The sequence below is a fragment of the Prosopis cineraria genome, unplaced genomic scaffold, assembly GCF_029017545.1.
Source record: "Prosopis cineraria cultivar Desert tree isolate PC_DT_omini unplaced genomic scaffold, ASM2901754v1 PC3, whole genome shotgun sequence".
Classification (NCBI taxonomy): Eukaryota; Viridiplantae; Streptophyta; class Magnoliopsida; order Fabales; family Fabaceae; genus Prosopis; species Prosopis cineraria.
Genome location: NW_026555334.1, coordinates 8,907,450 through 8,928,071, shown reverse-complemented (window position 1 = coordinate 8,928,071; position 20,622 = coordinate 8,907,450). Strand labels below are relative to the sequence as shown.

Genomic DNA, 20,622 nt, shown 5'->3' with positions numbered 1-20,622 from the left:
CACAATCTGACACCATTAAATTAAATGAATGAATATGATTGAGCATTGAAAAATGTATTGAGAGGAGTAATAGAGAGAATCCTGGTCTATATTTGCAGTATTAAAATTCAAGTCAACTCAATCAGTTGAAATGATAAATTGTTAAACAAGTGTCCTTGTCATTCAATAAAAATATGTTTTGTTGTTGGCCAGTATGACATGCCACTAAAACTTGTACTATTAACTTTTGAACTGGAAGAAGTATATCATTGTCGGATCCGTTCATTGCACATGGGAACAGCCCCACATACAATAACATAGATTTGGTGTATAATAAATGCGAAAAAAAATACACCACCAAATAATTAAGGCACATGTTCACTAACCACCCAGGCAAACAAATTAAAACGCAGCGTTCGTCGTTCGGATGCATGTGCATGCAGTGATTCATGATTTCCATCATGTTTCTTTCCAGAAATCATCCGTACGTTGCTGAATACAGAAGCAGAATTGCATTACAGGAAGAGATGGGGGGGGGGGAGCTTCATAACCAAATATTCTAAAAAAACTTTATTTTTTGATCTAAAATGTGAGATAGGATTACTCTAATTAAGTTCGTTTCAATAGCACATCCTCAATAACTTTCTCTAAGTTGACATATGAAGAACCACCAGGTCTAGTGCCCTCTTCTGCAATTTTCTTCCACTTTAAACATTTCTGTCTCATCTGCTTTCCATTCTCACCTTCCATTAACTCATTCACCAGCTTCTCCACCTCTTCTCTCTTCACATTATTGTCAATCTCAACCCCTATTCCGCACTCTTTACATGCATACCTACAATTTGTTTGTTGATCTGCAAAGAAAGGCCAACATGCCATTGGAACTCCTGCACACACGCTCTCGGTTATGGAGTTCCATCCGCAATGCGTCAAGAATCCTCCGATTGAAGGGTGATTCAACACTTTCTCTTGTTCACACCATCTGCCATGAAACCTTTGTCTTTAGTCGCATTTAGAAACTGAGGTGATAGAATCACTGAACCACCGTTCACAAGGTCAGGCCTTATAATCCATAAGAAGGATTTCTTGCTGCTGGCTAAACCCCAAGCAAATTCGTACAATTGTTCTGGAGACATAATTGTGATACTTCCAAAATTCACATAAACGACAGATCTAGGTTCTTTGGATTCCAACCAGTTGAGGCATTGCGTCTCTTCCTTCCAGAGACTAAGATCGAGAGATGCCAATGGCTCGTGTTGTGGATCTTGCTTTATAAATGAAGGTAAAGGGCCTATGGTATAAAGAGGACATGAGTAAATAGAGGAAATGGCTTTCACTGCCTCACCTTCAAACTCATCAAATGTGTTGAAACAAATAGCTTAATCTCTGTGAGCTCTTTTCATCTCTCTAATGACATAGTTCAGCATCACATCATCTGGATCTGTTGTCCTCACGAAACTAGGAAGGTCCTTGAGTTTGACGTTTCTCATACCCGGAATCCAATCTATCTCTTTGTCCAAGTACCCATTTGTTAGATAACTCTCATCTGCACATAATATTCACTAAATGATGAGACCTTTGATGGCTAAAGCATAAACAACATTGAAACATATGTCTCATAATACCTTTGAGTGGTACAAGGCCTCTTTGAACCAAATTTCTAAAGTGCGCAGCACTCAAGAATGAATAAGTACTTGCAGGCCAAAGTAGAACAAGAGGGATCCCGAGTGCTTCAGAAGCTTCTATTGTGAAAGTCATGATACCATCAGAAACCAAGCAAGTGATTGTAGGAATGAGCTGTTTAGAGGCAGAATCATTGAGTGTAGCGAGAAGGTTCTGGAAGGGGATGAGGCAGTTCTTACTGGTAGAGTCAGAAAGAGAAGGTATGTCTTGAGTAGCATTATCATTATCAGGAGGAGGAAGACCATCTGGGATGGTTTCAAATCGAAAATCTGGGATGCCATCAAGAGCTTTATGACCCTTTGATTTGAGCAAACGTTTATGGTTAAACTCAGAGTTCACAAAGGTAATGAAAAAGCCTCGAGAATGAAGAAGTTTTGCTAGCTTGAGCATTGGATTGATATGGCCTTGAGCTGGATATGGGATCAACACAGCATGAGGCTTCTCGCTTTCAGGATAGGAATCCATATCTGTGTTCTCTATCGAGCAAACACAATATGCATCCCCATGTCTGTATATATAGAAAGACACAACACAAGCTTGACACCAAAAATAAGAAAAAAAAAAACATGTCAATTATTTTTCATGGTTGCTCATTTACTGTTCACAAACACTACTTAATGATCTTCTTAATAATTGTTTCTGGGGAAAAGAAGTTTAATTGAGTACTCCTGTTACTACTTCCTTGGATCACAATATACGGTCTTGTAACTACTTCACAATTCTCAGAAAAAGTTAGTTGGAACTTTAACCCCTTAAAATTTTTTACATATAAGCCTAACTGCTCCACGGTTTCAGTTTGGTTTCTTAATTTGAAAAAATATCTTTTTATTTTTTAATATTGATATGATTAATTTTAAATGATTATTTTTGTTCCAATCAATGTTACTTTGAAAAATTAAACTTATTTAATATGTCAATATTGAGGTCAATGTAGGAATTTCTTATTGATAAAATTAAACTAACAATGGTAGGTTAAAAGACTGAAAAGATACCTTATAGAATTAAGAAATTAAAATCAAATTTTATTTTAAGTTAAAGGATTAAGAATATTCTTTAACTATTATAAAAACTATTTAATGTTGTCGCATATTTTAGATGGGGGGGTTTAGAATATACTCTATATTATATTATAATATGAAAGGAGCTAGTATCTAATATTTGAATGCGAAAACATGCATGCATCAACCTCTATAAGTTTTCCTTTTCCGTGAAAAAGCTTAGTAATACAATCCTCACACGCACGCGAATGTGAGGTGCAGATCAGAAGATGACGAACTCGTTTCACTTTCAGATCAGATGAGGAACTCGTTTAGGACACGTAGCTACAATCATGATTTTTTTCTTGGGCCTTTGGAAACATTGACACGACGAGTGGTGTGGTGAAACCACCTTATCCTCGAGGGAGGGCTTGGCCCAGGTTCTGCCCCTCAATGGTAGTAGGATAATTTAAGTTTTCTTTGCCTCATCATGAATTTTTAATATAGTTGATAACCCAACAACTTCAGCTTGTGTGTTTGTCGTCTGATTCCTCTCCACAGACCAAAACGTACAAGGATCTACTAGCACTATAAAAAAAATGATTTTTGATGGCAAAAAAAAGTCACTGCTAAAAGTTTTTAGCGATAACTTTTTGCTACCAATGAGTTGTTACCAAAAGTTTGGGTGCTAATAGTTTTTTACAGCGACAAACATAATCGCCACCCAAAGTATACCATTAGTGGAGACAATTATCGTCGCCCAAAGTTTTTTGTTGCTAAAAGTTTACCTTTGGCGATGACAATTGTCGCATTAAAGGTATACTTTTAGAGACGACTATGTTTATTGTAGCAAAAAATTATTAGTGACCAGACTTTTAGTGACGAAAAGTCATCGCTAAAGGGTCGCTATCAAAGGTTGATCATAGCATGTAAGGTTTAGAAACTTTGTGCATAGCATGTTGATCATATTACCATGGCCTTCCCAATAGAAGGTGGCATGCATTCATGAGAACAACATTACACAAAACTTCATTACAATATTGGTTCCCAATAGAAAAGGTCACAAGGCATTGTTTAGAAACTTGTACCTCATTTCCCTTATTGAGCCGGTAAAGCTTGTAAGGTTGCGGATGATCTCGTGTTGGAAACTTCAATTTCTTCACCATGTAGTCAAATACTACATTTTCACAGCTTCCACTGTCAATGATAACATTATAAACTTTTCCTTGGGCCGTGCAACGAGTGTAAAAAATGTTGTGCCATAGCCAAAGTTCTTCTTTGACTATAATTGTATGCAAACTTCGTCTAAGCACCAATGCTTTTTCTTGATTAGCAAGCGTGACTTCCTCGTCATATACTATATCAGTACTATAAAACTTAGTCCTCATCTTCTTTACGTGCTTCATACTCTTATCCTTCCCTAATGGTGACAACCCTCTGATAGGATAATCCACTGCAATGTGGCCAAATCCTTAGCATTTAAAGCATTTGATTGCTTTATAGCCAGATTCCTTGGCAGCATTGGATGATGGTTTAAGCATAGTGCTAGATTGCAGCTTGCTTAAGAAGTTGGTCTGCTGAAATTTTGCTTTATGAGCTTTTGGATAACCCCTCAAGGAAGAAAGCTGAAAAGAGGATCTCTTAGGCGTTTGCTTCTCAACATGCATGGCTAGACAGATGACATCATCCGAGGTCCAATATTACTGAAGCTGGACTGGACAACTGATATTTGTGTTTAAGTCTACAAGGTACCAAGCTATTGTTTGCTTCTCCTTCTCCTGAATGTCACACTTCATCATGAGTTGTTCAAATTCTCTAATATATTCTTCTACAGATAAAGACTTCTATTGAATATTTTACAGCTAGATAAAGTTATCTTGGTGGTAATGATCTGGCAGAAATTTCCTAATGAGTTGGCATCTTGTTTTCTCCCAGGTCTCAATATTGTGCTTTCCCTCATGTTCTCGCTTTTGTCTGAGGTTTTCCACCAAATGGAAGCATGTTTCTTGAGTTTGAGGGCGATAATTTTGACTTTCTGTACATCTGAAATCTCCTTGTATTCGAATACTCGTTCAACAGTTTGAAGCCGGTCTATAAACTTGTTTGGCTGGAGTCTTCCCTCGAATTCAGGAATGTCTGCCTTGATATCATTAGGGCAGAATTATTGTTGTCGTGGACAGCGGCGGTTATCAATAGATGACGAACTGCTACTTCTCGAATCTCGTTCTAGGTTTTCTCTGTTATTGTTTAATAGAGTTCACTGCATTTTCATAGTGGCTTCCAACTCTTATATCCTACATCTCATCTCTTCCATCTCAACCTCATACACATGCCTGCATCTTGGAGGTATTTTGATAGGTGTCAAGGCTAGGGATATTGGAAAGATTGAGGTGCAAAATGGAAATGTGAAAGCATACAGGGGTAGAATGGGAATTTTGGAAAGTATAAGGGCAAAATGGGAATTTTGAAAAGTCTAAGGGTAAAAATGGAAATTTTAAAAGCATAGAGTTAAAGTGTAATTTATGCAAAATATAGGGGTCAAAAATGAAATTTAGGTAAAATTAAGGGAAAAATGTAATTTCAAGAAATATTTAAGGTCAAAATAAATTTTTAAAAACTTTTAGGGTCAGTATAAATTTCAAAAAGTTTAGGGGTTAATATGAAAAAATTTGGGGTAAGAATATAATTTTAGAAAATATGGCTGACTAGGGTAGGGTGACGTGGTGAATATGACATGTCCCACGTGGTGGTTCTTGACTAGATGACCATTGTTGACTAGTCAAGACGATGACTTAGCGAATAATGTCATCATCTTCCTCCATAAGGTGTATGGCTACACGTGTACCGGCAATAAGGCATATAGAGTTTTAGTGGTGGCACATGACGGCATTAGGTGATGTTTCGGTGATGAGAAAACTCTTGTCCCATATTTTTGGACCTCCTAAGCACGATGGTAATATCAATTTTTAGAAAAAACATTCGAGATGCAGGATTCGAATAAGTCAAGGACTCTTTCTGTGAGCTTCTCTCCTCTCTCACATAGTTCCTCAACTCTACCTCACTCTTTCGCTCTCTGAACTAGGGTCTGATACCAACATTACACAGAAACCAAATAAAAAGAGAAAAGTTTGATTTTTATTTCTAGTCTAAACAGACTCATACAATAAAGCTAGTCTTATTTATAGTGCTAGGACTTTGAACAAAACAGGCAAGCAAATAAGACATTACAATTGCTAGACATTTTTCTGGCTTAATGAAGGTGTAAATAGAACAACATTTTGCTTCATTTCTGTAACTCTCATGTGTCCGTTCTGTGTTTGTTTGAGTCTGTTGCAAAAAGTTATTTTTTGAAAAAAAAAAAGAGTCATCTATGTATTGTGAAATATACCCAAGTCATGATTTAAACCCACGACCTTCACCTTCTAAATCTTAAGTCTTACTTTTTTGCCAGTTGAATTGAAATGTACCTACAATTGTTATATGTAAAATTAGATAAATATATATATATATATATTATTTAATACATATGCATATATTAAATAATATATTATTAAAAATATATACATATATGTATGTGTGTATATATATATTTTATTTTATTTTATTTTATTAATATGATAAAATAATTTACATGAGTGTGTCTATATATATATATATGATATTTTTTAATAAAATATTTTGTTGTTGTAGAAAATATTATTTTTGTTAGAAGAATGAACTTAAAATATAATAATATTTAAATATTAAGTAATTTTCTTATAAACATTTTAACCAAATTTTAAATTTTATTTTTATTTTTAAATAAAAAAATTAAGTATATAGTTTATTTATAAGTATGTATTATATTAGTTTAAGTTAAATATCTTTTACTTTTTTTCTATATTTTTCTGAAAAATTAATAAATAAGTGATTAAACTATTTTCTTCTTCTAAGTTAAATTCTTCCCCTTCTTTTATTAAAAATAAATTTTTATCTATAATTTTTCAATTATCTTAAAAAATATTCTAATGAAAAATTCATTTTAATCACATAAATTTTGTTAGTAGTCATTTTGAATAATTATTCTTTGTCATCTTTCAGGTAGGAAATTGGTGAACATGTAATAAACTAAAAGTAGATGCTAAAAAAATTTAAATTATAAATCTAAGTGGGTATTTTATAATTAACATAGAAAAAATATTGTCTTAACTCAATGTAGATTAATTTGAATTTTCATTAAAGTCTCTTTAATAAAGTCAATCTTAAGATAATAGGAATATTTTTAGTAACTTTACAATTTAAAATAAATAAACTTTAATAAGCTTATACACAATTTCATCCATAATGTAAATATTAACATAAATTAAACAATCAAATTTACAATTCTAATCCAACAATAATCCCGAAAAATTTAACATTAAAAAATTAAATAATTTAAAATAAATAAACTTTAAAAAGTTTAAATATAATTTCATCTATAATTCAAATATTTTTAGTTTTTAATTATTTTTTAAGAAAATACTTTTGCTAGCGACAACCTGTCACTACTAAAAGTAATTATATAATTTATTTTTATGAAAATACTTTTGATAATGACATCTAATAATTACTTAAATTATTTTTAATTTCTTAATTTTTTAATAAAAACACTTTTGTTGCTACTAAAAATTAATTGCATAAATTATTTTTATTAAAATAGTTTTGATTGCATAAATTATTTTTTTTGAAAATATTATTACCACTAAAAGTAATTATATAAATTATTTCTCTTTTTTAAATATTTTTTTATGAAAATATTTTTGGTGATGGCAAAAGTAATTGTATAAATTATTTTTATTTTTTTAATTTTTTTTCTATGAAAATATTTTTGACAGTGATAAATTGTCACCTTCAAAGGTAATTAGATAAATTATTTTTTTATAAAAATACTTTTGATGGTGAATTTTTTCTTGTCGTCAAAAGTCATTTTTTTTATAATGTATGTAATACACTACTAAAAAAATAAAATTTAGCGAAAGACAAATTCCTCATCAAATGCCATTTTTTCTAGCTAAATTGTATTTTAACGAGGGATTTTATTCCTCGTGAAATTCATAGTTAAAGAAAAAGCTCGCTAAATTTAATAATGAATCGTATTTCTCTCGCAATTAGCAAGGGATTTAGTCCCTCGTTAATTTTAGCAATGGACTGAATTCTCGCTAATTCCTCATTAATACTATTCAAAATTTGATCACTTTAGTGAGGGGCTCATCCCTCGCTAGTCCCTCACTAAATATGCCTATATTTTAAAATAATGATACCACATTACCAACCATGTGTGCATCAACTTATGACATGTCCACAACAATCTCGTACTTTGTCAACCACTATATCATCTACCATCTAATGTCCCATCACTTGTCACATGTGCAACAAATTATGAAATGTCATTGTCTAACTTGTGTCATGTCACTTGCTTCTTATAATGTCATATATTTATTATATTTATGTCAAAATCAAAACTTAAACCTTTGACCTTATACCTTTCAAGCCTTATGCTCTTTTACCAATTAAACTAAAAGGCACCTACAATCATTATATGAGAAATTAAATACATAATATTTATCAACATAAATATATCAAATAATATATTATAAAAATACACACATATATACATATTAAATTTTATTTTCAATTATTAATATGTTAAAAATATTTATATTTTATTTAAATTATTATTTATATTAATTTTTAATAAAATATTATTTTATTAAATAAAATAAACTTAAATTAAAGAAAATATTAAATAATTTTATTATGAATATTTTAGTTAATTTTTAAATTTATTTTTTATTTTTTTAATTTATTTTTAAAAATTATTTTTTTGTAGTAATTAATTTGGGATAGAATTCCTTGCTAAATCCCTCGCTAATTATCTTATTTAGAGAAGGATTAACAGTTTCTCACTATTTTTCTTGCTAATTGTCTTATTTTAGATAAGAATTGGTATTTTCCTTGCTAATTTTCTTATTTTAGAAAAGGATTAATAGTCCCTTACTATTTTCTTTACTAATTTTAAGTCAAGTTACGAAATCAATATCTCTCGCTAATTTTCTCGTTAATTTGGTATTTTAAAAAGAAATAAATGATCTCTCACTAAATTTTCTTGCTAATTTACATTTTTTAGTAATGATATATGCACATATTTTCACATATTAATTATTATAAAATATTTAGTTTCGTATAAATTAATATTTTTTAATATACCAAATGTATGATTTTTTTATATTATTTATTTGGCATGTTTTTCTAGACTAGCTACTTATATTTGTTATGATTAGTGTTATAGATATGAAGCTACATTAATTTTAGACCCGTGCAATGGACAGGAGCATTAATTCATGTCATTTCTCCAGGGGTAAAGTGGACGTTAAATTTTATTAATTTTTTAAAAAGGGCCGATAAAAATAATTATATTTTTTTATTTTAATGACTTCAATAAATTATTTTTTATTTATAGTTATTAGAATATATAAATAAAAATATCTGTTTAAGAAGCTGCTCAAATATTTGCAATAATTTATTTTATTCGATATGTAAGACCCAAGCAAATTAAAATTTGAAGACATACATTTTGTTTTAGGCTTCCATTCTTTCCCCCTATATAAAAATTTTTATTTTATTTTATCCATTACAAATATTTTACTTCATGCAACTTAAAATACAGATAACAATTTGTTAAATTTTCCATACACTATAAGTTATTTAAATATTAAAATTTAATGGTGAAAGCACATGAATAAAAATGTTAAAATGATGTCAAAAAATAAATTAAAAAAATAATTTATCTTGTTAATGTTTACCAGTTTATATTAAAATTTTAAACAAAATATTTTATTGTTAAATTAATTACTCCACGCATATTTAAAAAACGTATGAACAATAGTGTGTTCCAGTTTATATTTTTCTGTGCAAATTAAATTTAAAATAAATTAATTTATTTTAGAATTTTTATTTACATTCATACTGAAAATGTAAATATAAATTTATTTTAAAATTTTAAAAATTAAACTATAATATTTACACAATTTAAAAAAAATTATAAAAAAGGGCAGAAGGCATACAGCTCAATTCAATAACCCAAGAACCAAAAATTAAACAAATAAAAAAAATCAAATAATAATGTACGGATCTCGTACAATGGCACAAATAATTAGAGCCATTAACTAGGGTCAAGTTTGTTGGGTTAGCCCTTTTAAACCTATAACATCTGAAAAAATTTAACCTTAATTTATTAACCTAATGAGGGTAATTAGTGAGTTAATAAGGTGCATGGCCAGAAGGGCTTAACTTGGCATAATTGTTGTGATTTTAGCTCTAGAAGTCTGGGCAAGGAAAGAGAAAGAAAAAGTAAAAAATTATTCTATGCCACACGCTATGGCGTGAGCTCCTCTGTGCTATGCATTGCAACAGGGGGCAGCATGCACCATAGCACATGGCCAAAAATTTAATATATCATACTTGTATCAATGCGAGAAAAATATAAAAGAGGAAGGAAAAACCAAAGAGCTCAATTTAAGCTCTATTAGGGCACGTTATTAGCATCCATTGTTGGTACTTTGAAGCTTCCAAACACCCAAGGTAAGTTTATGGTGTCTTATTCTTCCTTTCTCTCCCTCATTTATGATGATTTATGGTAAGATTTGACTTAAGAGATGGATTTTCAATCCATAGGAGTATGGGTCTGATTCCATTAGTTAAAATAAGTATAATGGAAGTTGTTTAATGTATTGAAACACCACATTAATGATTTTGAAAGTGGTTGGTCTATGGGAGCATTTATTATCTAAAAATTAACTTAAATATAGTAGTTGGGAGATGTTAAAGTGTATTAATAATGGTTTGAGGTGTTGTTAATAATAATGTGCATTAATGAAATTTAATGAGGCCATTGGGTATGAATCGGTAGTGATTATAAGTTGATAAAAGTAGAGTGTGTAGAGTTAAATGTTGATAAAGTTTCAAGAGTTAGACAATGATGATATTCTTGTGGTATAGATGCAATGAGGTTCGTTTTTGGCACCATTCGAGTTTGTTGAAGCTTTGGAAAGTTGATATAGTGATGGGTAAACCTTTGGCCTTTAAAAAGTTTGAGGTAATTGGAGAAAACTTAATCTTTATAGTTGAATGTTAATTGTGATTGTGAAATGTAAATGATGATTTAAATTAGTAATGCATCTTGGCAAAGTGTTTCATTGTGAAATGATTTTTGAAAAGAAAACCTTGATTATGCCACCCTTGATGTTTTATGAAATTGGTTATGATTTATTATTTTGGGTGGAGAATTGTGATATATTATGTGTTGAATTGTGGAGTATTGAGTTATGTGAGTTTATGTATTATGGATTGATTATTAAAATACATATTATGTGAAAAATGTGTATAGCATGATCATTAGCGGGAGTTTGCCTAAGGAGAGGAGTAGATAATCCATATGGTAATGGTAGTGACTGTTGGAATCGAGAACTAGCCTTGGCACCGACCGTTAGAATCGAGAGATAGCCCTTATCTCATAGTTAATTCAGAACTATCCCACTTGTTCTATGAGGGACTCAAACCTAATTAGTCTCTATTGGTTCATGAGGAGGCTAGTTTAAGGACACGACACCCCATAGTTGTTAGTATTGAGGAAAACCGAATTACATAAGTAAGTGAGTTCACCCTGGCCCAGTAGCTCCACACAAGTGGAAGGCTGGGTTGGTTCATAAAGAACGTAGCCATGTGATAGCCACCGGTTTTGTGTCAGAAGTTAACAGGAGGATATAAGATTGGCATATGATTATGCATATAAATCTGACATGTGTGGAGGGCGTATGATTGTTATTTTTGTGACCATGTGTTATGTTTTGCTAAATAACATGATAAAGTATTTTGTGACAAGCTCGGTCACATGATTGTTAGTTTTGTGAACTGTGGCCAAGTGTTATGTGTTATTCATGCTTATTTGTCTAATTACATCAATTTACAATTGATATGCAACTGTATGGATTAAGTGAAACTTAGTTACTGAGTAGTTGTATTCACCCCTCAATTCTCAATATTTTCAAGATATAGCTCATTGCATCCAAGTCAGTGAAAACATATAGAGGCTTAAAATTTATGGAGTAATCCTCTATATGCCTTTCTTTTGTTATTTTCATGTGTATTTGTTAATGTAATTTCTCACTAGGATTATTTGACATGATTTATGCACTACTTACATAATTGTGTGTATAACTAGTGTGTTTTGTGCCCTGGGTTAGTGAGTTTTAGTTGTGAACCTGTGGATAGGGCCAAAATACTTGTGCAAGTAGAAACATATGTATTTTAAAAAGTTTGGAATGAAATTGTTAATTTTGTGCAACATTTTCTCCCCTTTTATGTTTTGTGAAAATCGGGGTTGAGTGGTGATTTTATGAGACTGATTGTGTGTGGTACGTTGCACGAGTCCGTAAGAGATCATTTAGTATGGTCGGATGGTTGGTGTGAGCTATTGGCATATGTGATTGAGTTAGGACACTCCATTTGTGAAATTTTATGAAAAAGTAGTTATAATGGGTTTTGATATCTAACTTTTTATAGAAAATGAGTTTGAGTATAAAACTGGTCTATTAGCCAGAGCTAGGAGAAAGCTCCATGTAGACACTAAAATCACCTTAATCGGACATCGGACGGAGATTTGGGACTAGTCGAAAGTTTGTGCCTTGTGCTATCAAATGACAGCACTGATGCTGTCAAATTTTGTGCAATGCGCTATAGTGCATGACACAGAGAAGACATGTCATAGTGCACATGCCGTAAGCCACAACACACATGATACTTTTTATACAAAATCTATTTTTGAGTTTTAAAACTCATTATTTTATGCCTCAATTGATTTTCAAGCTTTCACTTTTCTTTTAACACTTTCATTTGGACATGTTTGAGATTTGAATTGTTGAGATTGGAATTCCTTTGAAAGAATTTTGAGAAATTTCTTTTATAAAATTTTATAATTTGGTAATTATTTGAAGATTAAACCCTAGATTGTTGTGATTTGAAGTCAATTGCTGTTTAATCTTAAGGAGGTTACAAAGCCCAAAAAAATTTAGGGTACTAATTTAGCATATAAAATGACAAATTATGCTTAAATGGGTTAGCTCTTTTAAGCCCTAAAATAAAAGTACCGGCCCTAGCTCCTTGTATATATTTTTTTAAAAAAATTTAATATTAAAAAATTAAATACTACACTAATTCTAAAATCTTAGCCTTATTTCATGAGGATGGAGAAAGAATATATAAAAAAAACTTAATATCTTTTCCATTGATAAGGCTCAACAAGGAGAAGGATAAAATTATATTAATGTTAATGATAATGAAAATCATTAAGGTTTAACTGATGATGCTAGTAAAAATTTAATTGTTATCGGTGTTTTTTTTTATGATTTTTTATTAGATTTAAATTTGTTGTTGTGTATATTGACTTAAATTTATTTTTCAAACTTAATGTTATTTGTAACAACTTTTTTAAGTATATATTTTAAAAATTTTTAAATTAAAAAATGAAAAAAAATATAAGGCCGAGGGCTGGCCCTTCAGCCATGAGAGTCCAAGTCAGGTTGACCAAAATAAAGCTCTAAAGCATAATCAAACTTAATAAGGTTAGTCTATTTAGGCTTGCCCCTTTAAAGGTCGACTCATTAGAGCATGGTTAGTCCTAACTGATAGCTCTAAACACAATAACTTTCCCATAGCAAATCTAGCCACAAATTGAACCCAAGTAGAGTTTCAGAAATATCACCATTGGCCCTACCACCCAGATATTTAATCATTATAGTTCTACAGTGACATCCCGATTGTTTTTGAGGTCATAAGTGACTTCTGATTTGCAATATAGGAAGATTTCACAATCATATACTATAGAATTATATGTAATTTGTTTTTCCAAGATTTTAAAGTTATAAAATTATATAAACAACTAATTAATATAAACATTAATAATAAATAAAAATATAAATAGTTGTATTATTGTGTATGTGTGTATATGTATATAAAATATAAAATTAAAAATATAATTTTATTTGGGGCAAAGGGATAAAAATACCCATAAAGTAGTCAGCCATGGACACCTAATATCCTAAAATGACAAAAAGGATAAAAATATCCATAACATTACATGGATAGATGTAAAAATAACCAGACTATTAACTTTGATTTAACACCGTTAACTTTGATCGTTAAATGCTGACTGTATATGCCATGTGTCAATCTTTGCTTATGTGGACCAGAAAAAGGGCAAAAATACCCATAAAATCGTAGGCCAGGAGCAAAAATACCCATAACGTTATCAAATTTGGTGCAAAAGTGACCAATATATCCAATCTATAAATGTTGACCATTTAGCTGACAACTAAGCAAAAGTTGACTATTTTTTCACTGATGTTGACAAAAAATATTCCTAGATGAAATTTTTTAAAAATTAATTAATTATTGTATGAATATCATGTGAGAAAATGTCATTTTGACTAAATATCAAATTAAATTACTTGTTTCTTTGCAGCAATAGCAAAAATCATTTGAAAATTTTAAATCTCTTGTAAATGCAATTGCTCAAGGTTGTGACAATATTCTTAAGCTAGATGTGCTCAGTCTCAATCTTTGATTTTGAATAACTTATCTTAGTATATTAAATCTCAGGTTTTGTAGACAAGAAAAATGAGTTGAGAGGGAGAAAGGAAGGGGGCGAGATACGTGGTGATGGAAAGAAACCATATGGCATTGATTTTGATGGATTGGTCACTATTACACTTACTAAAGTAACATTATAGGTACTCATACAATGATTGATCAACATCCATAAAAATTCATCTTGAAATATTTTTTATCTATATCAGTGAAAAAATAGTCAACTTCTACTTAGGTGTCAACTAATCGATCAACATTTAAGGAATTTGATGTATTGGTCACTTTTGCACTAACTCTGGTAACGTTATGGGTATTTTTTCTCCTAGGTGACAACTTCGTGGGTATTTTTTCCCTTTTTTTTAGTTCACGTCAGCAAAAATTAACACGTGGCATGTACAGTTAGCCTTTAACAGTGTTAAGTTAAAGTTAATGGTCTGATTATTTTTGTACCCATTCATGTAATATTATAGGTATTTTTACCCTTTTCATTATTTTAGGATATTGGGTGCTGTGGCTGACTACTTTGTAGGTATTTTTGCCCCTTTACCCTTTTATTTATATATATTCAATATATATATTTTGTGTGTGTGTGTGTATGATATATAAAATTTAAAATAGAATATAATATATATATATATATATATTTGAAATATGTATGTATGTATGTATGTATGTTCGGGTGTATATATATAATATAATTTGTATATTTGATATATATTATATCATAGTTTTAAATTTAGTTTTATATGATAACATTAAATTTAATAATTAGCATGATTAAGAAGATATCATATCAGTTTTATAATTTAAATTTATGAGATAAATTTAATTTTATTTTCACTGACTCAAGATATGATTTTCAAAATAATTATGATTATCTTTAAAATTTCAAAAGAAAGATAAAACCCTAATCTATATATAATATAAAGAAGGGGTAACCAAAAATAGAAAGAGTCTCTTGATTGCAAAATTTTGAGAGCCATAAAAATTCTCTAGAAAATAAAAGGAATGTTTGATTGATGGACGAATGGACACTAGATACAGAGAGTGCTAGCACGTTGTTCATGTTAGAAAGGTGTTCATGCAAATACCAGTAGAGATAGTATATCTACATTGTTAGCTCTTAAGATCCAACTACTTGAAGACAACACGTGAGAAGTTCAAAATAAAAAGTAACTCTTCTATCCACTTTGACTTAAATGAATTTGATCAGTCTGCAATCATGATTGAGAGTTAAATTTTTAATTCTCAATTATGCCTTCTAATCTATCAATGGTATCAGAGCTAGGTTGAATTGTTGTTTAAGTTGGGTTATGATTGATTACATTCTTGAATTTTCATGCGATGAATTTCTTTAGATGAACGTTGCCATGATATTTTGAAATTTATATGTGTTTGACATGTGATGATTTTGAAAAATTCACACACTTGTTTTATATTCAAAATTTATATGAATATAAATAAGTTAATTGTGATGCATATTTTCGTCCATATGATGTGCGTTTGATATGTTATCTATTCAGTTGGATTCTCAATGTGATTGATAAATCTGAAGGGCCTAAGGCAGCAACTCATTTAAGGAGAATAAGCTTTTTTAAAGCTTTGGTGGGCGCTGCCCACTAATCAGCTAGCAAGATCGTCATGGCTAATTAATCTAAGCGCAACCTAATTCACAAAGTAATAACCTATAAAGTTTTGTGGGAAAAAATGATATTAAATATATAATAAGGTGTATTAATTATAGTTATATTAATTTTGGGACTATTATGACAATATGAAGTGTTAGTAGAGCAAGAGTGTGTGTGATACCCATTACTAAGATCCCAAGTTCAAATTTCTTGATGCTAAATAGGATTTGATTTTTGGTTTCAGCTCCTTTAAAATTACTAAATAGCCCTCTCTTCTATTTGATTATTATTCTCTTCTCTCCTTTCCAATACATGTGTATAAAGCTGAAGAGAGACCTAGAAATTTCATCTGAAAAGCTTCTAGGTTTAGCCGAAAGACACTGCCCATTATCTCCCTTTCCTCTGTTCTGTGCTCAGTACTGATACAATAGAAGTGGAGGCTTATTACTGTTTTGATACGTTCAGGTCCTTCTTCATGCTCTCTGCTTTTGTTCATTTTCTTTTTTGTGCTGCTGTTTTATCTTGCTATGCACATATGGGTTGTTGGCTGATGGAAGAAATCAGGTTGCTAGAGTGGGTATACTGGCCATGAATCTGAATCAGTGCTGAGTTCGTTTTTCTTCTTGTGAGTGATGCTTTGTTTTCCTTCTTTTTGGTTCAGAAAAAAATCTCATCTTCTCTTCCTATTTGGTTGATAGCCTCTTGGTTTCTTCCTCCTTTATTTTGTTCGTTTGTGGTTAGGAAGTAAAGGAAGAACTGATATGGTGCTGTGGAAGGATTAATTCATGGGTTGAGGCTAAAATATTGCTATATTCTTCTTCCCCTATTCAGTTGTAGATTCAGTTTTCTTCCTCCCACTGTGTGTGTGCATTGTCGGTTAACTAAGGGGAGAAATTTTACATTCTTTCAATTATTAGTGTATTGTGCATGTGAATGGATGGCATAATAGAGTTGGATGCTAAAAATTGTTCTTCTTTATGTTGCTGTCATGACTGTATGTGTGGTGTATGGAAAAAAAAAAAAATATATATATATATATATATACTTAAATTAAGTTGAAATATATAAGAAGAAAAGGGAGATGATGATAGTGTGGATTTAATTCTCAATTGGAAATAACTAGATATCTGTAGAAGCTGAAATTTGGAAGGAAGCCTTTGTAAATTAAAAGAAGATTTATTAAATTTTGTCTACTAATATCTTTATAGGACGTGTGAAGGAAGAGGATCCCGATAGAAATTAAAGAAAGAATATTTTGGAGATTTGAAATTGCAACAGGTAAGTGAATAGCATTCCTTATAATTATTTATTAAAAATCTTTTATTGAAATATTTTATTTTTATGAATTATGTTAGTTTTAGAAATTTTGAAATAACGATGAAGGATAGTTACACTATGATTTGTGCATTTTCTCAAGAAATATATTTCTAATGTTTATGAAGGCACCTTTGCTTATTGAATTTCAAATTTCTTGGTTACATGATTAGTGCAAGTTTGTATATTTGTTATAATGTATCGATTTGACAAGTTTCATAAATTTGAAGCAATTCATGCAAGTTTGATCTTGAGAATGAAAATTTGACTTCAAAAATAATTATTTCTCTTGTATGTTTGAAACGGGATTTCTAAGAGAACTCTATACAGAACACTGCTACTAACAGTAATTCCGTTAGCCCGTAGCGCTCTGGTTAAACACTAGCTAGTTTGTTTTGTGGGTTTTTATTCTCACGTTTGGTATTCTTGGGCTTTGTACCTGCATCTGATTTCGTGGCTTTGAGCTGCGTTTGGTTAGCATTACCTTCGTGGGCTGTGTGTCCACATTTGTTTCGTAACTTCAGCTGTGTTTGGTTACTTACCCTCGTGGACTGGTGTGTCCACGTTCATTTTTGTGACATAAGCTGTGTTTGGTTATTTACCCTCATGGACTGAGTGTCCATGTTTGTAACATGTTTTGTTGAGTTCTTAAAATTTTAAATGTTGATTAATATGTGTTTTTAAAATTTACCTGATTTTGACTAGTAATTTGTATCACTTTGAGTTATATGAGAGTAGATTGTTTTCTTTAAGTATGATAACATAAATTATTTTCAATTTACTCTTATTTTACAAATATTATTATGACTTACATGCTTATAAATTTTGGTGAAATTACTTTCAATTATCTGACACCATTTTTAGAGATTGTTAATTTAAATTTTAAGAATTTTAACATGAGAATGCTATTCACTGAAAAATTATTTTGGCCTCTAATTTGTTAGCTGACATCGATCCCACCAATGACCTCAAAAGGGCAGAATAGCTACAGTGGGTAAAAGTTTTTGGATTGGTATTATTTCTTTTAATGTAAGTATATAGCTTGTATGTCTTTTTGATTTAAAAGAAAAATTAGATGCTCCACATAGATTGTTGATGGACTTTGTTTTGGTTTATATATTGGTTGCTAGTTGGAAGGAGCTACACTCCTGATTTATACAGTTATCTAAAAAAAAGTTTTTTTGTAGAAATTTTGGGAGATCCTAATTATAAGAAAGGTTTCTACCAAAATTTTTACAAAAACGTTGACACTTTCTTATGATAATGAGTTTAAAGAAGTTATTTTAATTCTCATATGATTTGATTAAAATTTATTTATTTTTAAATGGAATAAATATTCATTTGGAGGCTTATGGAAATGTGAAAGTGGTTCATACCCGTGCCAGTCACCCTCTATTTTTGGGTCATGACACGCAATTTATAGCTTTTCATTATATATGATTTGTTTTATTAATTTTGGTTTCCTTGAATTGAAGTTATTTGGATATGGTGATAAATATGGCTCTAGTTTTATAAGGGTTGTAAATTTCAAATACGATCTACATGTCATGCCTCTCTCTATAAACTTTGAATATAAATTCTCTTTTTATCTCAATCCCCTCATATGCTCAAACAAGGTTTCTTTATGTAATTTATTTTCTTAAAGAGGTGCTCTCATTGGCTTGGGAGGACATAAGCTAGGTGAGCTATATTGTGTCACTTTTAATTATGCTTTTAATTTAGATCATTATAGATGAGATACAATCATGTTTTATTTTACACGATAGCTAAATTGATCAATTAAATCCTCTAATCAAAATCTTAAGTCATAGTGCCATCAATTAATGAATACTTTCTAAAATCTAGATCACTAAAATGTAGGTTCTACTAAGTGGATGCATTTAGGTTATCATAGTGAGACAAGCGTGAGTAATGGTGCTACTCACAAAGATTCATTATTGTTTGACTTAGTTGAGATTATTAAAATGGTTTTGGATCTCAAGGCATTAGATGAGATTGAATATGCTGGATTATATGATGATTAATATTATAAAGATCTAAGAGTTATATGTGATGTAATTGATAAATGAGTTACCTATATAAATAACTTAATTTTAAGTGTCCAGCCAAAGTGAAATTAAATTTAAATGAAATATGGGTCTTAGCCCACTAATTAATTTTGAGGATTGTTAGTTTTAGTAGGAGATATGAATTAACTTTGTGTATTTTATTATTGTAGAATCATGTCAACTAGTAATATTGCTATACTGTCGTTGCGATTAGTCATTGAAAAGGACAAACTCAATAGGACAAACTTTCTTAACTGGTTAGAAAACTTGAGAATTATTCTCAAGTAGGAAAGAAAGGCATATGTCCTAGATAAACCCCTTCTCAAGGAGCTTATGAACAATGCTCCAAGAGCTCAAAGGAATGCTACATGAAGCACACTAATGACTCAATCGATGTAGGATGTCTAATACTAGCTACCATAGTTTCAGAACCTCAAAGAGATTTGGAATGCATGGAGAGTTATGAGATGATTTTACATCTTAAGAAAATGTTCCAGTAATAGGCAAGGCAAGAGAGGTATGAGACCATAAAGACCTTACATTCTTACAAGATGGTTGAGGGTACATCAGTTAGCACTCATGTTTTAAAAATGAAGAACTATATTGATCACTTTGAGAGGCTCAAATTTCCCCTAAACTAGCAATTGGCTATGGATTTGATCCTAAACTCACTCCTGAAAAGTTATCACCACTTTGTTATGAACTGAAACATGAATGACATAAAGAAATCCATTTCTAAATTGCATGAGATGCTTAAAACTGCTAAACAAAACATTACGAAAAAGCCTAACATTGTTTTGATGGTCAAAAAGGAAAGAGTATGAAAAAGATAGCCAAATGCAAGGGTAAGGGAAGGGGGCTCAAATGATAAAACAAAGAGCTAAAGAAGACCAAAACCAAGCCTGTAGCCAAGAAGGCAAAACTTCTAAAGGAAAAATTTTGTTTCTTTTGCAATGAACCTGATCATTAGAAAAGGAACTGCAAACTTTACCTAGAAGATTTGAAAAAGAATAAGGATAGCGAGGCTAATCCTTTAAGCATTTATGTTATAGATATGCACCTTTCTACTTCTTCTGTATGGGTATTAGATACTACATGTGGTTCTCACATTTGTACAAATATGCTGGGTCTTAAAGATAGTAGAAAGTTATGAAGGGTGAAATGGACCTATGAGTTAAAATAGAGTAAGAGTTACTACTTTAGCTGTAGGCACTTATGAATTAGTTTTGCCCAATGAGCTTTTATTAATTTTAAATAATTGCTATTATGTGCTTGCTTTAAATAGTAACATTATTTCTCTTTCTTATTTGGATAAGGAAAGTTATACTTCCA

General features: G+C 30.7%; 1 pseudogene; it reads right to left on the bottom strand.

Annotated features, from left to right (window-relative positions):
- Positions 1-219: 219 nt before the first annotated feature.
- LOC129306642 (7-deoxyloganetin glucosyltransferase-like) lies at positions 220-2,132 on the bottom strand (annotated as a pseudogene).
- Positions 2,133-20,622: the final 18,490 nt, after the last annotated feature.